Genomic DNA, 24,023 nt, shown 5'->3' with positions numbered 1-24,023 from the left:
TCGGAGCTAAGTTGGGTCTTAGCTTGTGTGGTATCTCGATCTTCCTTGTTTTATCGCATTAGAGAGCGCCAGTATGATGATCCTCATTTACTTGTCCTTAAGGACAGAGTTCAGTACGACGATGCTAGAGATGTGACTATTGGTGATGATGGAGTATTGAGGATGCATGGCCAGATATGTGTGCCCAATGTAGATAGGCTTCGGGATTTGATCTTGGAGTAGGCCCATAGCTCGCAATATTCCATCCATTCGAGTGCCTCAAAGATATATCAGGATTTGAGACAATATTATTGGTAGAGAAGAATGAAGAATGCCTTGGACAAGGTGAAGGTGGTTTGAGCTGGGTGAGGCTAGGCTTTTGGGTACAGACTTGGTGCAGGATGCCTTGGACAAGGTGAAGGTGATTCAGGAGCGACTTCATACAGCACAGTCGAGACAAAAGAGTTATACTGACAGGAAAGTCCGTGATGTGTCTTAAATGGTTGGGGAGACGGTTCTACTGAAGGTATCACCCATGAAGGATGTTATGAGATTTGGGAAGAAGGGTAAATTGAGTCCTTGGTTCATTGGGCCCTTTGAGGTACTTTGGAGGATTGGAGAGGTGGCTTATGAGCTTGCTTTTCCACCCAACTTATCGAGTGAGCATCCGATATTTCATGTTTCTATGCTCCGGAAGTATATTGGCGATCCGTCTCATGTTTTGGACTTTAGCACGGTTCAGTTAGATGGTGACTTGACTCATGATGTGGAGTTAGTAGCTTTTTTGGAGTGTTAGGTTCAAAAGTTGAGGTCAAAGGATATAGCTTCAATGAAAGTGCAGTGCAGAGGTCGGCCTGTGGAGGAGGCAACCTGGGAGACGGATAACTAGGGAATATGATGAATTTTACACTCCTTCTTGCTTAAGTTTTGATTAGAAATATGTACAAAATAGTCCCAAAGGCTCACAAGTTGTGCTTGATTGCAGGTTTGATCAACAAGGTGACAAAGTATCAAACATCAGCTCAAAAAGGAGTGAAACTTGCACAAGTACCAAGACAAGACAATGCTCAGTCAAACAGGGCCAGTGCGGCCACACACCATTTTGTGTGGTCTGCACAAGTGAAGTTCAGGGAGGTTGTTATTCAGGCCTAAAGGCAACGCGGCCGCAAGGGGTTTTGTGCGGTCCGCATTAGGATCATTGCGTCCGCACTCGATTTAGTACGGTCCGCAGAGCCAAGGTTCAGAGAGGTGGTGTTTTGGAGGTTGAAGCTCAATGCGGTCCGCATTCCTTTTGGTGTGGACCACAATGGAAGCCACCGCGGCCGCACTCGATTTCGTGTGGTCCGCATTTCCCGAGTTCAGAGAGTTGATTATTCAAGTTCAGAGCCTTAGTGCGGCCTCACTCATTTGTGTGCGGTCCGCATTAGCCCCGCAGGGGTATTTTTGTCCAGATTTTTCAGCCTAGTATAAATAGATTCTTTTCCCATTTTTAGGTAATCAAATAATTTTTGTACTGAGCTGCGCTCGTGACTTCGTTCCTTTTAGCTATTTCGAGTAATTTTAACGTGATTTCAACATGAATATTCAAGTTTAATTTAGAGATTAATTATTATGAGTTTTTCATCATCTATTTATTTTTTTTCTTCTCTAATTATGAGTAGCTAGACCCATTAGCTAGGGTTGTGGCTCAACCTTAGTGTGGGTAATTAATGGATCTTGTGTTTTGATGCTTGATTGTCTATGGGTGTTGGATATTTGGGCTAATTTAGGGTTTTAATTGTGAATTAGTGGTTGCAAACACTAGTTTATGCCTATTAGACTTTGGCTCTTCTTGAGAAAGAGAGCCTAAGTCCATGAAATTTGTCCAACAAGAAATTGGGGCGTACTCAAGAGATTGATAGCCCCAATTAAAGGGTTAAACCTAGAGATAGTAATACCCCACTTGAACCTTGATTGCTTGCACAAATTTTCATACCCAATTGGTCTTGAGAAAGTCAATTCGGGCAAAATCACTCGAACTACTGAGAGGTGTAGAGTGAGTAGAATCGTGCAATGGTTATATAATACTTCCCAAATGTGACAATCTATCTTTAGACTCAAGAATCCGTTAATTGACCACCTAGGTGAAAGTCACTACCCTATTGCCTTTTAATTCTTTGAACAACTCGCAATAGTTTAAACCTTAGCTTTATTTGGTTTAATTGAGCATTGTAGTTTTATAAAATTAGAATTATAAATCAAACCAAAATGTGTAGAAGTACAATTAAGGGCAAATACACAACTGCGCTTTAGATAGACACCCGACTCCAATATCCAGCTCTATGTGGAAATCGATCCCGACCTTAATCGGGTAAAAGCTGCTTCGACCTCTCTCGCTACTCAATAGTAGTGCAGGGTTGGCATCAATCACTTTTTGGTGCCGTTGCCAGGGAGCTAATGGTTTTGGCTATCTATCTAAATAGTTTTGTGTATTGTTCTTCTTTCCTTCTTTGTTACTAACTTGTTTGAGTCACAGCTTCAGGTACAAAATGACAGCGAATGGTAATGACCCTCTTGGAAATGTGATTCCGTGGGAGGAGGTAGATGATGTTGAAAATGATGAGGTGCCTCTTGTACCTCAAGGACAACGTAGAGGGCGCTAGGTCAATGCTAATTCTAATGACAATATTACAGACCCTCCTCCGCTACCTCCAAGAGTAGCTCCGAGAGTGCTTTCAAATCAAGGCTATGCAAGTGTAATTGTCCCACCCCGGATCCGAGCGGGCAATTTTCAAATAACCAATGTGATCCTGACATTGCTGGAGCAGCGTGGGTATTTCACGGGCGCTGCAAATCAAAATGCTTACAAATATCTCAAGGGGTTCATGGATACCTGTTGGGGGAGCAAGAAAACTAATGTGTCCGAGGATGCATTGTGGTTGAGACTCTTCCCATTTTCACTTAGAGGGAAAGCACTTGATTGGCTTGAGTGACTTCCCAACCATTCCATCACTATTTAGGATGAGTTGGCAAACAATTCATTGCAAAATATTTCTCACCGGGGCATATGGCTGCATTGAGAGATGAGATATTGGCTTTCAAGCAAATGCCCACGGAACCTTTGCATGAGATTTGGGAGCGCTATAGGATAATGGTGAAGGAATGTCCCAACAATGATATGACTGAAGCGATGATCCAATAGACTTTCTACTGGGGCATTAATACAACAAACCAATGCATAGTGAACCAACTTGCTGGGGGCAACTTTATGAAGCTGTCTTATTTGCACAAGGAGTTACATGATCATGGGCAGGCTATAACTGAGTTGACAACTATAATGAACCAACTAGCAAAGGCACAGTTGCAACAAGTTCAAAATCCTCGCCAAGTGAATGCCATGGAGGGTGTTAACATGCTTGTCAATAAAATAAGATAAAGACGTCAACAGAACCAAGAAAATTCAGAGCAATTTGACAATGATTGTGGTGGATTTCAAGACGATGGTTCTGATGGACAAAGTGAAGAGGTGCAATACGTGAATAATTATCAAGGCTAAAGGGGCAATTCTTCCAACCAACAACAATGGAGACCCCAAGGCAATTGGGTCAATCAACAACAACAAGGCAATAGTAATTGGGGGAATAACAGTCAAAACAACAACTGGGGTAATCAGAACAATCAAGGAAATTAGAATGTTAATAACAACAATTGGGGTGGTAACAATAATCAAGGTGGATGGAATAATGGCAACCAAGGAAACCGGGGGCAAAGCTTTCAAAGGCCCCCAATGTACCAATAACCGAACATTCCACCCCCATTTTTATCTCAAGGTCCTAGTTCCTCTAGCAATAATTTAGGGAGAATTGAAATGATGTTCGAACAAATGATGAAAAAGAGTGCGGATTCTGATGCTTAGTTGTCTTCCCACAACACTTCGTTTCGGAATTTGAAGGTTTAGTTGGGCCAAATCTCACAGTCCTTGAATACTCGCCCTAAGGGTGCTCTACCGAGTGATATGGTAGTAAACCCGAAGGGTGGGAAGAATCATTTTATGGCGGTAACTACAAGGAGTGGATGAGGTGGTGATGTGAATGCCTCCAAACAAAAGCAAATTTTGAGTGATGATGTTGAGTTGCAAGAAGATGAAGTTCCTTTGGTGGTTGAAAATGTGATTGATGACAATGTGAATGAAGAAGTGAGGATTGATATTCAAGATGACGAGGTGGAAACTCAAAATGATGTGAACCCTTCTAGGGAACACATAATAGATATGCCTGAGCCGGTTGTACCTAAAGCCAAGACTCTTTTGCCAAGGCCACCTCCACCTTATCATCAAAGGCTCGCGAAACAGAAGAATGAGAATCAATTTAAAAAGTTCATTGACATGATGAAGAGCTTATCCATTAATGTGCCTTTGGTGGAGGCTTTTGAACAAATACCGGGCTATGCTAAATTCATGAAGGATTTGGTGACAAAGAAGCGGTCTATGGATTGTGAAACTATAAAGATGACTCACCAAGTTAGTGCAATAGTGCATTCAATGGCCCCGAAGCTTGAAGATCCCGGTGCTTTCACCATTCCTTGCACCATTGGGAGTGCGGACTTTGCTAAGGCTCTATGTGATTTGGGCTAGTATCAATTTTATGCCCTACTCAGCTTTCAAGACTTTGGGTATTGAGCAACCTAAGTCTACTTCCATGAGATTACAAATGACGGATAGAACGATGAAGAGACCATTGGTATTATTGATGATGTGCTTGTCCGGGTGGACAAATTCCAGCTGACTTTGTGATCTTGGATTGTGAGGTGGATTATGAAGTTCCTACATATTGGGGAGACCTTTCCTTGCTACGGGGAAGTCCTTAGTTGATGTGGAAGCAGGGGAACTCACCTTCCGAGTGGGTGATGAAAAAGTGGTCTTTCATGTTTGCAAGTCAATGAAGTCGCCCAACAGTTCCGAGGTGTGCTCTTTTGTGGATCTTGTCACGACAGTGATAATTGATGATACCAGTGCAATGATCGATGTGGAGGACCCTTTGGAGGCCATATTGTTGACTCTTGATGTCAATGATGATGAGGGTCGAGTGGAGTGTGTGAATGCTTTACATGGAATGGGCTCTTACTTTTATGAGCCTAGGAAACTCTCTTTGGATCTCAAGAATAGGAAGACTCCACCAACAAAACCATCAATTGAGAAGCCTCCGATATTGGAGTTGAAACCGTTGCCTCCACACCTCAGGTATGATTTCTTAGGCCCTAGTTCTACTTTTCCAATTATTCTGTCCTCTTGTCTTACTAACATGCAGGTTGATGCCACATTGGCGGTGCTTCAAAAATGAAAAAAGGCAATTGGATGGACTTTAGCTGATATCTGGGGAATAAGCCCCGCATTCTATATGCACAATATTATTCTGGAAGATGATGCAAAACACTCCTTGGAACATCAAAGGAGGTTGAACGAGGCAATGCAAGAAGTTGTGAAAAAGGAGGTGATCAAGTGGTTGGATGTCGGGGTTGTTTACCCGATCTCTGATAGCTCTTGGACTTCACTGGTGCAATGTGTACCAAATAAGGGTGGCATTTCGAAGAAAGATAAGATGCCTCTCAATACCATTCTTGAGGTTGATATTTTTGATGTATGGGCATTGATTTTATTGGCCCGTTTGTTAGCTCGTGTGGGAACACATACATTCTTGTGGCGGTGGTCTATGTTTCCAAGTGGGTTGAAGCCATGACTTTTCTCAACAATGAGGCCGGGAGTGTTGTTACATTTCTCAAGAAGAGCATTTTTAGAAGGTTTGGTACTCCTCGTGCAATCATAAGTGATGGGGGGTCTCATTTTTGCAATAGAGCTTTTGACACTTTGCTTGAAAAGTATGGTGTCAATCACAAGGTTTCTACTCCCTATCATCCTCAAGCAAGTGGACAAGTTTAAGTCTCCAATAGGGAATTCAAGAGAATATTGTCAAAAACGATCAATGCAAATAGGACTAATTGTTCAAAGAAGTTGGATGATGCTCTATGGGCTTAGAAGACTGCTTACAAGACTCCGATTGGTATGTCTCCGTATCGGTTGGTGTTCGGGAAAGCTTTCCATCTACCGGTTGAGTTAGAGCACAGAGCCATGTGGGTTTTGAGGAAGCTAAATCTTGAATGGGATGTTGCAGCCAATCTTCGTGTGGAGCAGCTCAATGAACTTGATGAATTCTGATTCCATGCCTACTCCAGTTCTTCCTTGTACAAGGATAAGATAAAGTACCTTCATGATAAATATGCTCGTATTAAGTAGTTCAAAGTGGGTGATCTGGTTCTCTTGTTCAACTCTCGATTACGTCTGTTTCCGGGAAAGCTTAAGTCAAAATGGAGTGTACCTTTTGAAGTGGTGTGTGTGACCCCGTTTGGTGCACTTGATTTAAAGAACAAAAAAGGGGAAGTTTTCAGAGTGAATGGGCATAGGGTCAAGCACTACTTGGGAAAAATTGATGACAGCCACGTGGTGGCACTTCTTCATCTCAAATGATTTGATGGTAACCTGCGTCGTGCCGCGACGTTAAATTAGGCGCTTTTTGGGAGGCAACCCATGTGTTATTCTTCTTATTTTTCTTTGATTTTCATTGTAGTATAGGATTTATTTTTGAACTGAGTGGTTGTGAGATGCTACAGAATTGTGTTGATGCAGTGCAGGACAAAATGGAAAAAAATTGTTCAAGTCTCTGAAGTTTGCAATGCGGACCGCACTACATTTTGTGTGGCCGCAAATAACTTAGTGCGGAGGCACAAAGTCAGTGCGGACCGCATTGATGATGAATGTAAAAACCAACTCTCTGAAGTTTGCTACCGCAGCCACATTACATTTTGTGCGGTCCGCGGTGGACCACTGCGGCCGCGAAGCATTTTGTGCGGACCACAGTGGTTGCCTTCTCAAACTTGTATAACTCTGTATGGTGTAGACCACACTGTATTTTGTGCGGTCCGCGGTGGGTAAGTAAGCTAGGCCCCAGGACTTTTTCTATAAATAGTACCTGAGGCCACCAGTTGAAGTTTTCGATCCATTTACTCACAAAGACCTAAAAATCACTGTTCATCAGTAAAATTGCACGAATTCATCTGCATAGTCTCGATTAATCATCAGTACTTCTCACATCTGGTGACTTTAACTTCTTTTTAGTTGTTTAATTTATTTATTTTCTTTTAGTTTTTGTTTTTCTTGTGTCTTCTTCTTGCCTTTCCTGTATTTCTTTTGAATTGGTAGCTTAGGTTAGTTCATTTCTTGTTTAAATTAGGATTAGGTAGTTAAAACAATGGGCAAACACTTAGGGACTCTTTAATTAGTGAAAATTTGGACTAAAAGCGATTAAATCATGAACCCTAAGTTAGTGCTACTAATGGATACTCAGTGCGGACCGTAGTGGCAATTGTGCGGACCGCGGTGCTCCTGTGCGGTCCGCAATGGCATTTTGTGCGAACCACATTGAAGAAGTTCTGAAACCTAATCATTGAGGACCGCGGCCGCATTACATTTTGTGTTGTCCGCGGTGCCTCAATGCAGACCGCATTGCCATTTTGTGTTGTATGCGGTGTATTTATTCAGAGAGTGGGTAGTTTGAACCCCACCTCAGTGCGGACCGTGGTGACATTTTGTGTGGTCCGCATTGGCCTTTGTGCGGCCGCACTACATTTTGTGCAGACCGCATTCTGCAATGTTTTGCTGTCTGCAACTGTTTTTCCTGCAACTCTGAATTACATTGATTATATTGATACTAGCAAAGCATGATTGAATTTGTTTGCACACAATGGCGAAACAAAGAGGCCAAGGTTACTAAACAAGCATGTACAGGAGAGTCCTCCTGGGGTAGGAAACAAAACATAATAAAGTTGACCCCCCAAGCCCGACAAAACATAAAAAATATAAGGAAACTCATCAGAGATGCTGATAGGGCTATTGATCAATCAGGGAGTGAGTACAAGCCCTCCCGGGAGGCATCATCAGATTCAGTGCCAGAGTACATTTTCCCCAATAAGGGAGATAAATATATACAATGTAACATAACTTTTATATACAGACCCAAAGTAAAAAGTACGAAAAATGTACTAAAGTGCTGAAATTATATACATACCAAAGATAAAAAAGAAAGAAATCATAAAATCTGTCAAATATATACAGTCATCCAAATCAAATCAAAGGAGGGCCTACCCCTCAAATGAAAGCTGGCATTGTCCTCAATGCCAACTAAGCAAAATAAGCACCAAAAATAAAGGGAAGATGATACAGAAACTCCTTATGACCCATCTGTCTGCATGGGATCCTGAGCAGTCCTTGGGTCCTCACTATGCTCGGGAACCTGAGACTGGCTCCCTGTGACATGTGGCTCTACTGCTGGGACCTGGACTTGGACAAAGGCCTAGGCTAACTCCTAGGGCTGACTAGAGGAATCTCCCTATGGGTCCTCCAACTATATGACTGCATCATCTGCACGGGGAATCACCCTCTTCTTCTTTGGAGGCCTCTTTGACTGCACTGGCTGGGGATGGGCTGCTGGCACTGGGTCATGTAGCAATAAATCCAAAGGAAGGTGATCTGCCTTCAACCTGTCAACCTCAACCTGCAACTCCTTCACGGACTCTTTGGAAGCCCGAGTCTTCCTCATCTTCTTGGCCTCCCTAGCAAGCTCCTCAAGAACTTTTCCATGAGAATTTACAGCGTCTGTAAGCACTTTCTGAGTGTCAAGAATTTTCTTCTGGTTGTCCAGAATATCCTTGAGGTTGTCCTCAATAGACTGTGGGACCTGTGGAAGCGGAGGTGCCGACTGAGCTGCCACTATAGTAGTAAGGACAAACAACTTAGAGGAAGCTGTCTGCATCCAGTTGTTGATGCTGAGAAAGGCCTGGCTCAGATGGTGGGCAGTCACTGGGTAGGCCAGGGTGGAGGGTATGTCTGGAACTGCCGAAGAGGATGAACCAGGGGGCATGTCCGCTGAGGTGGAAGCAGGCTGAGTAGGAGCCACTACCACTACTAGTCAGACTGGCCAGTTAAAGTAGTGGCTATTCCCTTGAAGTTCTTGCCTTTAGGGTTGTCATTACCCTGTATGTTGTACCATGAGAACGATGCCTTTGCTTTCACTTTGACATCGAATTTCTGCTTTTCTACCTTTAGGTCCCTGAAGTACATGGTTAAGAAGTCGATTAAACCCCCGTCTTGTAAATACTCATTTTACTTTCCACAATTTTTTCTTCCTTAGCTTCTTATTTGTGTTCGTAGCTTCTTGTTTTGGATTTTTGCAATAAGCATTTAGTTTTCTTAATGCCACAGTTCTTTCCAAAGGTGAAATTTGTGTGAACCGGGTGACTCTTCCCAATGATGGATGGCATGACTAGCTTCTTAAGGGTTTGAGTATGTTTTTCCTTTCTTTTTGCTTTTTAGTAGTTAGTTGTTAAGAGTGCCTCAACCAAAGCTTCACTTGGGCCTAGCACATTTGCCTTTGATCTTATGGTAAAAAACAAATTGTTGTGTGTAGGATGGTGAAAGTTGTGACCTTGAGACTCTTGTGTTGACCGATAATCATCAAGTGGTTTTTCGGAACCATTGTGTGCTCAAATCATATCTAAGGTTGTTGTGGGCCCCCGACTATGTGTCTTTAGCGATCCCAAAGCTTGTGTGGTGAGAAAGTTGCATTGCAAGTCCAAGTCCCGAGCCATTAGTCTAGAACTTGCCCTGAATGTTTGTTGAGGCGAAATCCTAAGTGAATCTTGACTTGAGACATGATTATAGGCTCTCCTTGATCCAAATGATAGCTTAAACACTTCCATAGCCTAATAATGATAAAATCCCTAGTCAACCCTTTTGAGCCTTAGACCTTTTTCCTTCAAGAACCATAATACAAGCCTTTACCCGTTCTAAAATATACCCTCTCTTGACACCCGATCTTTCCTTAGCACATGGCAAATGTATAAGTTTGGGGGGAGAGACAAGGATTACAACAAAGTGGTAAAAAGGCACAAAATGAAAAAAAGTAAAGGCAATGAAAAAGAAAGAAAAGCAAAAAGACAAAAAAAAAGAATGTTCAATGTAGAAATGAATAAAGGGAATCAAGAAAAGCAAAGAATGAAAGGTGTGGAAAGTTGAAAAAGGATAAAGTATTTGAAATGAACAAGAAAAAGTGACAATTTGTCTCTTTAACCCCTTAGAAAGAAGTGAAATGACTTAAAAAGTCAAGTGAATGTGTACCAAAATGAAACAAAAGAAATGCTTAAGGGAAGATGAAACCTACTTAGACCAAACATTTCCTACCCTGAACTAAAAGCCTTTACTATGTCTCCACAAAAGCCCTATATGATCTTGAGTTGAATGAAGCTTGCATTAATGGTGACTCACATAAGGGGCAAGCATATGGTACTTAGAGTTGGACTTGTGACTTTTCCTTGAGAGAGATGAGTGTGTTTCCATTAACCTCATTCTAAGTGCCACTATCCTAAAGGTGAGGTTTGCTTAGGGAGAGTTGAGGATGTGTGAGTTTGGGTTCCACAATGACCAAAGTAATAGAAAGAGTTCTTTAATGTGTTGATTCAACTCTTGATGCTCTTGTGTCACACTTAATCCATGGTGTTTAAAAGAGTAAATGTTGTTAATGATTCATTTTTATTGAGGGAAATTGTTAGTCCCAATTGAATCTAGATGAGGTCACTTTGGGACAACTAAATTTTCTTTGATTTTCTCTTAGGAGGTGAGTCTTATTTTGTTTGCTTGAGGACAAGCAAAAGCTTAACTTTGGGGGAGTTGATAACTAGGGAATATGATGCATTTTACACTCTTTCTTGCTTAAGTTTTGATTAGAAATATGTACAAAATAGTCCCAAAGGCTCACAAGTTGTGCTTGATTGCAGGTTAGATCAACAAGGTGACAAAGTGTCAAAAACCAGCTCAAAAAGGAGTGAAACTTGCACAAGTACCAAGACAAGACAAAACTCAGTCAAACAGGGTCAATGCGGCCCCACACTATTCTATGCGGTCCACACAAGTGAAGTTCAGAGAGGTTTTTATTCAGGCCTAAAGGCAATGCAGCCGCAAGGGGTTTTATGCGGTACGCATTGGGATCATTGCGTCCGCACTCAATTTAGTGCGGTCAGCGGTTCTTTTGGTGCGGACTGCAATGGAAGCCACCGCGGCCGCACTCGATTTCGTGTGGTCCGCATTGCCTGAGTTCGGAGAGTTGATTATTCAAGTTCAGAGACTTAGTGAGGCCACACTCATTTTTGTGTGGTCCGTATTAGCTCCGCAGGGGTATTTTTGTCGAGATTTTTCAGCCTAGTATAAATGGATTCTTTTCCCATTTTTAGGTAATCAGATAGTTTTTGTACTGAGATGTGCTCGTGACTTCGTTCCTTTTAGCTATTTCGAGTAATTTTAGCATGATTTCAACATTGAATCTTCAGTTTTAATTTAACAATTAATTATTATGAGTTTTTCTTCATCTATTTCTTTGTTTTCTTCTCTAATTATGAGTAGCTAGACCCATTAGCTAGGGTTGTGGATCAACCCTAGTGTGGGTAATTGATGGGTCTTGTGTTTTGATGCTTGATTGTCTATGGGTGTTTGATATTTGGGCTAATTTAGGGTTTTAATTGTGAATTAGTGGTTGCAAACACTAGTTTATGCCTAGTTGACTTTGACTCTTCTTGAGAAAGAGAGCCTATGTCTATGAAATTAGTCCAACAAGAAATTGGTGTGTACTCAAGAGATTGATAGCCCCAATTAAAGGGTTAAACCTAGAGATAGTAATACCCCACTTGAAGCTTGATTGCTTGCACAAATTTGCATACCCAATTGGTTTTGAAAATGTTAATTCGGGCAAAATCACTCAAACTACCGAGAGGTGTAGAGTGAGTAGAATCGTGCAATGATTATATCATACTCCCCAAATGTGACAATCTAGCTTTAGACTCAAGAATCCATTAATTGATCACCTAGGCGAAAGTCACTACCCTATTGCCTTTTAATCCTTCGAACAACTCGCAATAGTTTAAACCTTAGCTTTATTTAGTTTAATTGAGCATTGTAGTTTTATAAAATTAGAATTATAAATCAAACCAAAATGTGTAGAAGTGTAATTAAGGGCAAATACGTAACTCCGCTTTAGATAGACACCCGACTCCAATATCTAGCTCCCTATGAAAATCGATCCCGACCTTACTCGGGTAAAAACTGCTTCGACCTTTCTCGCTACTCAATAGTAGTGCAGGGTTGGCATCGATCAGAGACCGAGAGAGAGATGCAAAGAAGATATCCTCACCTATTTGAGGCTTCAGGTATGTTTCTTGACTCGTTCGAGGACGAATGTTTGTTTAAGAGGGGGAGGTAACGATCCAGCCAATTGTTTCATGAGTTATAGCTCCATTTCCCCAATTTTTACTTCTTTATATGTTGTTCAGCTTTGTTTTATCATATCATGTCGGTTGGTTCAGGTTTGGAGTAGTTTTGGAGTATTATGAGACAGTTAGTCACTTAAGTTGGCCTTTTAGTTGGAAAAGTCAACTGGAAGTTGACTTGTTTGAAAACGATCTCGAAATTTGATTTTTATGGTTCAGATAGCTTTGTTAGGTGCTTTGAGAATTAGGAGAGTGATCGGAATGTATTTTGGACGTCCGCGGTAGATTTAGGCTTGAATTGGCAAAATTGGAATTTTGGCGTTTTCCAGTTGATAGTGGAGAATTTGATATCGGGGTAGGAATGGAATTTCGGAAATTGAAGTAGGTTCATTGTGTCATTTGTGACGTGTGTGAAAAATTTCAGGTCATTCGGACGAGGTTTGATTGACTTTTTGATCGAAAGCGAAATTTGGAAGTTGTGGAATCCTTAGGCTTGAATCCGAGGGTATTTTGGTGATTCGATGTTATTTTGAGTGTTCTGAAGTTTAGTATAAGTTTGTATGATGTTGGATGACTTGTTAGTACTTTTGGTTTAGGTCTCGGGGGCCTCGGAATGAATTCGGAAGGTTTTCGGAATGTTTGGCTTTGGAAATGAGCAGTTGAAGTTGCTGCCTCTATCATAACCACACCTATGGATTGGGGACTGCAGGTGCATGATTGCAGAAGCGTTGGGGAAGCCGCAGATGTAGCCATATAGGAGTAAGCGAGAAGTCACATGTGCGGGTAATGTAACGCACCAGCGAGACCGCAGGTGTATAAGGTAAGGCGCAGGTGCGGTTCTTCGAACATAAGTGAAAACTGCAGAAGCGGTAGTTTGACCGTAGAAGCGGTAGCCCTGAAGCGGAAAAGTGACCGCAGGTGAGAAATCCCTGGGTCAGAAAGTATATATGGTTTTATTCACGAATTTTTTCTAAGTTCTCCATTTTTGAAGACGGAAATGAGCTAGGGCAGTGATTCTTCAAGGGACTTAAGCTTCATTACTTGTGTTTATGGCCATTTTTCCATTGTTTAATCATGGTGTTAGTGGAAATTAAGGAAGAAATTTGGGGGATTAGGGCTTGAAATTGGAGACCTTGATTTAGGAATTTGAGGGGTCATTTTTGGTCGGATTTTGATGTTCTTGGTATGTATGGACTCGTGGGAGGATAAGGATTTTATTGATGTGACTTTTATTGAATTTCAAGATATGGGCCCGGGGGTCGGGTTTGACCAATTTTGTGATTTTTGATATAATATGATTATTTTCGCATGGGTTACGTTCCCATAGCATATTTTGACATCATGATTCTGAATTTGGATAGATTCGACGCGAGTTTAGGCCGAGTTGAGAGGCGAGGACATCGCAGAGTAGTATTTCATCCGGTTGAGGTAAGTAACCATTGTAAATCTAGACCTGAGGGTATGAAACCCTGGAATTTCGTATTGTTTCGATAAATAAGGTGACAAACATGCTAGGTGACGAGCGTGTGGGCGTGCACCCATAGGGATCGTGACTTGGTCCGTTCCGTGGCGATTGTATAGTTGCATATTTTGACATACTATATATGATATCCACCTATTTTAGAAGTTTGTTTGTTAACTTGCGTTGTATGCCATGTTTGGGGCCTTGGTGCTAACCTGCTTAGACCCTTAGGGGTGTTTTTACTACTTTCCTCACTCTGTTTGATTTGAAAGCATATCCTCAGCCATATTTTACCTGTTATTTATTTAAAACTAGTTTCATCACTCTATTTCTTAATATATGAAAACTTTTTGGGCTAAGTTCCCTAGTTTATAACTGATATGCCTGTGTGGCCGTGAGGTTAATGACTGAGAGAGGTTTAGGACCTAATGGTGAGGATTACATATCTATTATGGATCGGGCTGCACGCCGCAGTGATATTATATATATGGATCATACTGCACGCCGCAGTGATATACATATGGAACGGGCTGCACGCCGTAGCGATATATATTGGATCGAGCTGCGCGCCGCAGCAATATGACGCTTGGGCTGTAGGAGCCTCTCCGGAGTCTGCACACCCCCATTGAGCGTAGTCGACTATAAACTATGGATTGGGCTGCAAGCCGTAGTGGTTACAATTATTATTATTATTATGGGATATCTATTGAGCCGGAGTGTTGAGTGTGAGTACTGATTGATGAGAGTTGAGTCACGAGTGATTGAGAGTCTTGCCCGAGGGGCTATGCTTATGAGTGATACCTTGACCGAGAGGCTTGTGTGTGACATTTTGATGTTTTCACTCTTCTTTTATACTGAGCCTCTTTTGAAGAATGTTGAATAAATGTTTTCCAAGGATTTTGAATTGAAAGTGGAGTTTTACGAGATATCTAGCCATTAAATTGCAGAATTTGACTTGATATTTTTGTTGAGACTTCTTATGTGATTTTAAATGCTCGTCACTGCATTCAGACTTTATTTTGCTTTAGTTACTTACTGAGTTGGCGTACTCACATTACTCCCTACACCTTGTGTGCAGATCCAGGTGCCGGAGCATCAGAGTGAGAGCTTCCAACATTATCAGAGTCTATCTGGAGATCGCAAGGTAGCTGCACGACGTTCGCAACCCTGCCTTCCTCCTTCCTATCTTAGTATTTTGTTATTTCAGACTAATATGTATTATTTAGACAGTGTTTTGGTTTTACTTAGAGGATCATGATTAGTGACACCGGATTCGGGCTATGTTAGTATATTTTGTAATAGTTTCCGTGCATTTCTGTTGATTTATATATTACTTGTGAAGAATACGAGACTTAATCAGTTTTAGAAAATGATTTTTATAAGAAAAAGAATTCGATGTAGTAGATGTGGGATTGACTTGCCTAGTACTGTGATAGGTGTCATCACGACCGGGGCATTTGGGGTCGTGAGGATCAAATAGTATGGTCTGCAGGAAGTCTATTCTTATTATTTGTAAGCTCTATAAAGTCATGTAACGATAACGTTATATAAACAAGAAACTACAAGGAATTTAGTAGTTTGTTACCCTTTTTTCAAATCCAAATCGTGCTATAGAGCCGAGTTATAAAAGTTTGAGTCAGGACTTATGTTTGCTAATGATACAGGGATGCTTGCAATTAAAAAAATTATAGCTAGTCAGAGGGCTAATATAGCAGCAGATAAGGACATTAGTAGAGAGAGAGATAGAGAGAGACAGAGAGAGAGAGAGTTCTTGACGATGTGGCCCTATTTTACCTGCTTAAGACCTAAGATGGGAGTATCTAACACACACAGCGAATAACAGGCCATGGGAGTATCAGAAGGTAAGTGTATAAGTTTTAACAAGTAACAAAAGCAAGGTGAAGAAGGGTACCAGGTACCCAGTTAGTGAATATTATCAGTATTTAAAATCCAGGCAGCAAAAAATATAATATTTCTGAGTTACTTTCAACAAAAATAGAGGTATGTACAATTGGCCACACTCATCTCAGTTATGCCATAAGGGAGTTAACAAATATAGTTTAAGAGAATAATGGGATATCGGGATCCATATGCGATTAGAGTACCCAAAATGGGGGATGGATTATTAGCATTAGCTGACATTCCTGAAGGATATTGCAATCGTGATAATAGTTCTTCTTTCGAGACATCAAGGTGGTGCACTCTAGAATAGTACACGTGTATATGAATACTAGAATATTCAGAAAATCCAAAAGTTAGGCACTAGAATCCTAGAAGGGATAGATATTTACCTTAGTATGACTCTCATTCCTAGTAAAGAGATAATGTTAGCCGAGCCCAAGAGCCAGTGAGATGGATCAAGGGGAGCTATAAGCGAAAGAATATTTTGTTGAAGTTTTAGACTAAGGCGATAGACAAAAACATTAGCAGGAAAATAAGAAAAAAGTAAATGAAGCATTATGATTCAGATGTGATAAATAGGTAGTAACGCTAAATCAAATTATGACAGGATGATAAAGTCTATAGTCAAATGAAGGAAAAGATAAGAGGAGACATGCCTGAAGACTATAAAAGCATATAAGCCATAAAGTTATATCCCCATTTCGAGAAATGAGTTGGAGACTCCAATGTGATTACTAGAAGACTAAGTTAGACCCCTTCGTAGTGATAGAAATCATTATGGGCTAGTAAACAAGATAAACCGAGCAGGAACTAGGGAACAGAGGATTTGATAATAGTGGACATCGTGAGAATTTCAGAGACCACATCGACAATAATAGAATGGACAATAGAAGAATAACCTTTAAAAGTCATTCAGAAAGACACTTTCCTTTATCAAGGGCTATAAGTAGAGTTAAGCTTAAGGGACTAAGTGTGCCAGTTATACTAGATGTCACCCTCGTGCGTAAGAAATTCTGTTATCCCTAATACAGAAGGGTTACCACAAAGTAAGTAAAGGTTGTTGAAAATGTTAAAAGATGCTAAAGATGAAGAGGTAAAACATCTATAGGTAAACCTTCAGAGCATTAAATGTTAGTACTCCCCTAAAGGGGGGAAGATGGTGTGATATGGTATTAAGTTAGAGTTAAGTGGTTCAAGTAAATACATAATTGAAACGGAAAAATGCTGTAAAAAGGCGAAAGGAATGAGGTTGTATTTATTCAGATCCTATAGATATGTTACGACTTTAGAACGCTATGCAAACACGATGTCAGGAATAGGTAATAAGGGTTTCCAGCCAGGATGTTAATTGATGAATAAGTGCGAATGGACGCTTGATACATAAGAAGCCAGTGCGGGAGGTAAGGTAAAAAAAATACATAATACAAGAGAGGTTACACAGAATATAAATATGAGAATTGACCAATGAGTAGTTAGCAGTTGATTAAGGAAGAGTCTAGTTATGGCTAGACAAGAGGTTACCAATAAATCAGAAAATCATGCAAGATAAGCATAGTGAGCCCCAACATAGGGAATTTAGTCTCGCCAATACGAGATCGTAATCCTAGAGAAATATTTTGATAGGTGTTGGGATAGTTAAATGTACCATATAAGTGTTACAGAAATAAAAGAGAGTGCCACTGGGAGATAATCAAAATTAAGTTAAGAAGTAACCCTACGATCACAAGAGCACAAAGGTAAGTAACTAAGGATAATTATAGGCGAGTAAGAACATCAAAAATTCCATCGAGTATTCAATGTAATAAGCTCACAGCTTTACAAGAGTCAGAGAGTCTCCCCCTAAGTACTACAACGAAAGAGTAGTTTAGGAAATAAGGAAGAAGGCTGAGACCTAAGCATATCAACTTGAATTCAATATTATATAAGAAATGATCTTGTAACAAATGTCTCATTAGGACATTGTATGCACCCCGTAAGAAAGTGGCACCCATCACGACTAATAAATGGGAAGTAAAATCAAAAATAATATTCGAGATCATATTAATTGCATGAAATTACATTATGCGTGGGCACTAACATAAGCCAAGTATTCATGCAACAAGTGGCACAATGACCAGAAAAAGAGTAGTTGCGTATGTTTAAACAAAATTGAGAAGGCATGAAAGGAATTATTCGATTTGTGACACAGAGTAAGTTACATTAGGAACACACTTAAGATTTTGGAGTATTATCCATACAACATATATATTGACATTTTTACAGATATACCAGACTTTCGTATAACATTAAAAGAAAAAATCGAGTCTACATCATAGACAAACGCTTGCATTGTTAAAAGATTATAACATGGATGTTCCATAGCATCCATGAAAGGTTAATGTTAAAAATAATACCCAGAGTCGAAGGTTAGAAGACAACTTAAGCGTACTTAAAGGCTGAGAGAGAAGAGGACGCTCGAGAGTTACATCCGCTAAGTAAATCAGGAGTCCGATTATTAGAACCTGATGATTATAGAAATCGTGACTTAGAATATTGCAGAATCACTCTTAATAGAAAAATACAAGAGAGATAGTACAATAACCATATTTTATAACAGCTCTACGATAAAGCCATTTAGAAGAGTACCAACCTTATAGACAACAAAAGATGAAGTAGTGATGACAGGCTAAATATGTGCCTCCCACTGTTGCGGGACTACAAAACATTAATACGGCGATGGAGAATCATTTTTACCATTTAAATGAAGAATACAAACAACAGTAGCATCATAATCTAGAATACTGTAGAAATAAGAAGACATTATCTTAGATGAGTAACATAATGTGGTTGGTACTTCAAAGGCGATCACAGAATATAAAGTATATGTCACGACACCAAATTACCACCTTAGAATGTTGTTATGACACCTAGTATCTAAGACTATGTAAGCCTAACATACATCAAGATTAAGAAATAGCTACACACGTGAGCCTTGCATTTTGTATCTCTGCGTGAGCCTTGCATTTTGTATTATTGAAAACATATTCCTAAAATAGCTACACACGTTTTAGTCCCCTTATCTCGCCACGTGGCATTAAGTAATTCCCTTACTAGCAACACACACATAAATCCCACCTTATATCACCATATGCACATCAAACCATATTCTTATACTGTCGTATGCACATCAATATCACAACACAATAATCAACATGCACCACACATGTCCATATCCTATAGCATTGCAAAAATCAACAATACCGATGTTACCACAACATATAGCCCAAATCGTAATCACAATGTGTACGAGTATCTCAATCACAAAAAAGTAAATGAGAAATAACTCAACAAGGAACGATATATTAATAGTCAACCACTTTAATCTCAATGTGTTATTAGATTTTACAACAACAACTTCAAAAACCCACAAGTCAGGTATTTCCCCGTGGAATAACCTCTTTATATTTAATGTGCAAAACATAAGCTTAATAATGAATAAAATAGCATGAAATAGTAATTAAGTCTAATATATAAGAGAATAACTCAACAATGGAAAGAATGGCATGTAACAACAACTGCATATAAATGCATATGAGAGTAACTTTCACAATAGGAACTAGAACATCTAACGACAACTTCAATTTAAAGAATAGAAGAAGCAGATTGACAACGAAAGGTAGAATAGATAATAATAACGTCAATTAAGTGCATATGAGTAGCCTAAGAGTCTAAACCATTCAAATAACACATATAAGCCCGTGTACACACTCAACACCTCGTGTACACGTCTTTCACATACTTCAATTAGCACAATCAAATAAAATCCTAAAGGGTAGTTACCCCACAAAAAGTCTGATAAGATACTTACCTTGACGAGGCCAAATCAACCCTCAAAATAGCTTTTTCCCTAAAATGCGCCTCCACATGACTAAAATAAAACCAAAAATGACTTAATAACATCAAAAAATGCAAGACAAACCAATTACAATAGGTAAAATTAACCTCGGGCTTGTCTGGTCAAAACTCAAGTCCAAGGGTAGATCTTGACAACCCATAACCATACGAGTTCGTCCAATTCGACTCTCAAAATCCAAATTTTCATTTTTCAAAACTTAGAGAAAAATCCCCAAAATTCCTCTTTAATTCTCATAAAGTTGATGTCAAATATCATATATAATCTTGAAATATAGTTGAAAGTTAATTAAAACAACTTACCCAATGATTGTTGGTGAAAATCCCCTCTCCAAATCGCCTCCTACTGAGTGTAGGGTTCTAAAATGAGGTAAATGAGATGAAGTCCTGACTTTCTAGTTTTTGTTCAGTTGCAGATGTTACAATTGTGACACTGGGTTAACAATTGTGAACCCTCGCAATTGCAAAAAAGCCTCGCAATTGCAGCTACTGACAGCCTATAGGGGAAGTCGCAAATGTGACAATGGCTTTGCATTTACGAAGCATGTCTCCATCGCAAATGCGACATAACAATCGCAAAGGCGAGCCTAACCTTCCCTGCTACTAATTCACAAATGTGATTTAGGCATCGCAAATGTGACACCTAAGACCCCCTTCTAAGATCGCAATTGCGATACTGGTGTTCGCAATTGCGACGCCTGAGGCATCAGCTCACCAGTAACCTGTAATAGGGTCCAAACAATTTCGAAATACGTCTTAAACTCACCTGAGCCCCCGGGGCTCCAAACCAAATATCGACATAAGTCTAAAAACATCATAAAATTTCTCTCGCATGATCAAAACACCAAAATAACATCTAGAACCAAGAATAGAAAATCAAAACATATGAATTTTAAAAGAAAACTTAAGAATCTCTAGAATTGCAACCAAGAGTCTGAATACTATCAAACCAACTTTGAATGAAACAATATTTTGCAGACATGTTCCAAATAGCAAAACGGGCCTATTCCAAGTACCAAAACCAAATTCCTAACCAATAGCAAAAACATCAACATATTGTCAAACTTGGAAAAACTTCTAAACCTCAATTTGCCAACTTTCGGCTAAACAAGTCAAATCAATCCAGGGACATCCAAATTCGATTTCGAGCATATGCCAAAGTCCAAAATTATGATACGAACCTATTGGAGCAATCAAAACATAGTTACAAGGTCGTTTTCACAAAAGTCAAACGTCGATCAACATTTTCAATTTAGGTTTCTAAACTAAGAACCAAAGGGTCCAATTAACATAAAACCTTCACAAAACGAAACTAACCAATCTCGCAAATCATAAAACCACAAATACATATGCATGAAGCATTAAAAGGGGAAACAGGGCTCAGATACATAAAATTACTTGTCAGGTCATTACATTCTTCCCCTCTGAAAGCAAACGTTCGTCCTCGAACATGCATAGAGACATACGTGAAGTGACGAAAAGGTGAGGATACCGACTCTACATGTTGTGCTCGGTCTCGCAGGTCGCCTCCTCGACCGGATGACCCCTCTATTGAACCTTCAATGAAGCTATATTCTTTGACCTCATCTTCCGGACCTGCCTATCCAAGATAATTACCAACTCCTTAACATAAGTCAAGCCCTTGTCTAATTGGACTGGGCTGAAGTCTAATAAATATGATGCATCACCGTAATACTTTAGAGCATGGAAACATGGAACATCGGGTGAACTTGCAATAAGATGGGTGTTTACCGTGAAAATATTAATAACAATTAAATTTGATTTAGTGGTTCTAAAAATACGTGATCTATTTTTATGCTAGTTGTTAGGGCAATAGATGATATGTGAAAGACTTAGAATCAAGATGAAGGCTTAAAAACGAGATGTTAACCAAACCGAATCGCTGCCAATCGGGGCCTCGAGCCTGCTTATTTGGGGACTCGGGGTCGAGTTTGACGTCCTCCGAGGGCGGTCGATGAAGACTAACAGTTACAATAAATCAATGAAGCTCTTTATGGCCAATGATAAGTAATAAATAAAGAACAATAAATGGAGCATAATGAATATAAGTAATAAATGCAAGTAATGAGATCAAGAGAATATGTTAGAGAGCAGAGAGAATATTCTTGTGTATTTAATATTGAGCAACATATGTTTACAAAATGACAAGGATCCCCTTTATATATGAGGGGACATCCCAACATAGTACAAATACATTTATTACAAAGATATGGAGATGGGACAACTAGTTAATGCCATGATGCAGGCTTAGACTAGCCTGACAGACTTTGTCGGTTCTAGCTACACGCCTTGGGAACTCCCCACTTTCTCTCTGCAACCGTCGTTCTATACTACCCTGAGATCGGGCGTCGATGGTCCTCGAGGGATAAAACTCGACTGTGGTCTCAAGCCTTCGAGATGTGCTTACGAGGCATCGTAACGATAGAAAATTGGACCCTCCAATTTTGCCGTATACAATGGGTGGCAATGAAAGTTTGTAGGCCACCTCACCAACTGTCTCAAGGATCTCAAAAGGACCAATATAACTAGGTCTCAACTTGCCCTTCTTCCTGAACCGCATCACACCCTTCATAGGTGAAACTCTGAACAAAAATATCTCTCCCACCATATATTCTACATCACGGGCCCTCTGATAAGCATAACTCTTTTTTCTAGACTGTGTTGTACGAAGCCGATCCTGAATCAACTTGAATTTCTCCAAGGCATCACAATCCAGATCAGTTCCCAATAACCTAGCCTATCTAGGCTCAAACCAAAGAACTTGAGAACGACACTGCCTCCCATAAGGCCTCAAAAAGGGCCATCTAAATACTCGATTGGTAGTTGTTGTTGTAGGAGAACACTATAAGCGATAGAAACTGATCCCATTAACCCCAAAAATCTATAACATAGACACGTAGCATAACCTCTAAGATCTTAATGGTGCACTCGGACCGCGCATCTATTTGGGTGTGAAATATTATGCTCAACTCAACCCGTGTGCCTAACTCACACTAGATAGCTCTTCCGAAATGCAATGTGAACTGAGTGCCTCGATCGAAGATAATGGACACTGACACACTGTGAAGACGAACAATCTTACAAATATATATCTGAGCCAGTTGATCTGAAGAATAGGTAGTCACCACTTGAAAGGAATGTGCACAATTGGTCAGTCTATCCATAATTTTCCACAATGCATCAAATTTCTTCAAAGTTCATGGGAACCCAACAACAAAATCCATGGTCATACGCTCCCACTTTCACTCTGGAATCTCAACTCTTTGAAGAAAATTGCCTGACCTCTGTTACTTGTACTTGACTTGCTAATAGTTCAAGCACCGAGACACATATTCTTCTATATCTTTCTTCATTCTTCTCTACTAATAGTGCCGCCTCAAATACTAATACATTTTGGTGGCACCCGGATGAATGGATTACTGAGAACTGTCGGCCTTCTCGAGAATCAACTCACAAAACCCATCCACATTGGTCACACATATCCGGCCCTGCATCCATAACACTGCATTATCTCCAATAGAAACCTCATTGGCATCACCGGGCTGCGCTGCGTCCTTAAGGACAAGAAAATTGGGGTCATCATACTAACGCGCTCTGATGCGCTCATACAAATAAGACTGAGAAACCATGTGAGAAAGAACCCGATTATGCTCTTCAACATCCGACCTCACAAAATAACTTTCCAAAGCCTAAACATCCATGGCTAGTGGACTCTTTGATACCGGTAAATATACCAAAATGCTCATGCTCTCTGCCTTCCCGCTCGATGCATCGTTCACCACATTGGCCTTCCCAAGATGATATGTTATGGTTATATCATAGTCTTTCAGCAACTCTAACTATCTCCGCTACCGGAGACTCCGACGGTAGCCATAACCTCACATAAAATACCGTACAAATAGTGCCTTTAAATCATCAACACGTGGACAATGGCCGCCAAGTCAAATTCATGCAAATGGTAATTCTTTTCATGAACCTTCAACTGTAGAGAAGTGTAGGAAATCACCCTATCGTGATTCATCAACATTGCGCCAAGCCCAATATGCGATGCATCACAATATCTAATGTAAGATCCTGAACTTGTAGGCTACAACACAGGGTCCGTAGTCAAAGCAGTATTGAGTTTCTAAAAGCTCTCCTCACATTCCACAGACTATCTAAAAGGAGCACCCTTCTGGGTTAATCTAGTCAAAGGTGAAATAATGGATGCAAACAGACGGTAATATCTGGCCAAAATAAGAAAACTACAGATCTCAATAGCTGAAGATAGTCTGGGCCAACTCAAAACTGGCTTAATCGTCTTTGGATCCTCCTTGATCCCCTCACTAGACAACACGTGATGCAAAAATGCCACCAAATCAAGCAAAAACTCACACTTGGAGAATTTTGCACATAATTTCTTCTTCCTCAAGGCCTGGAGCATGAT

The sequence above is a fragment of the Nicotiana sylvestris genome, chromosome 6 (assembly GCF_000393655.2).
Source record: "Nicotiana sylvestris chromosome 6, ASM39365v2, whole genome shotgun sequence".
NCBI lineage: Eukaryota > Viridiplantae > Streptophyta > Magnoliopsida > Solanales > Solanaceae > Nicotiana > Nicotiana sylvestris.
The sequence above is the reverse complement of the archived record's forward strand: the minus strand, read 5'-3'. Positions refer to the sequence as shown.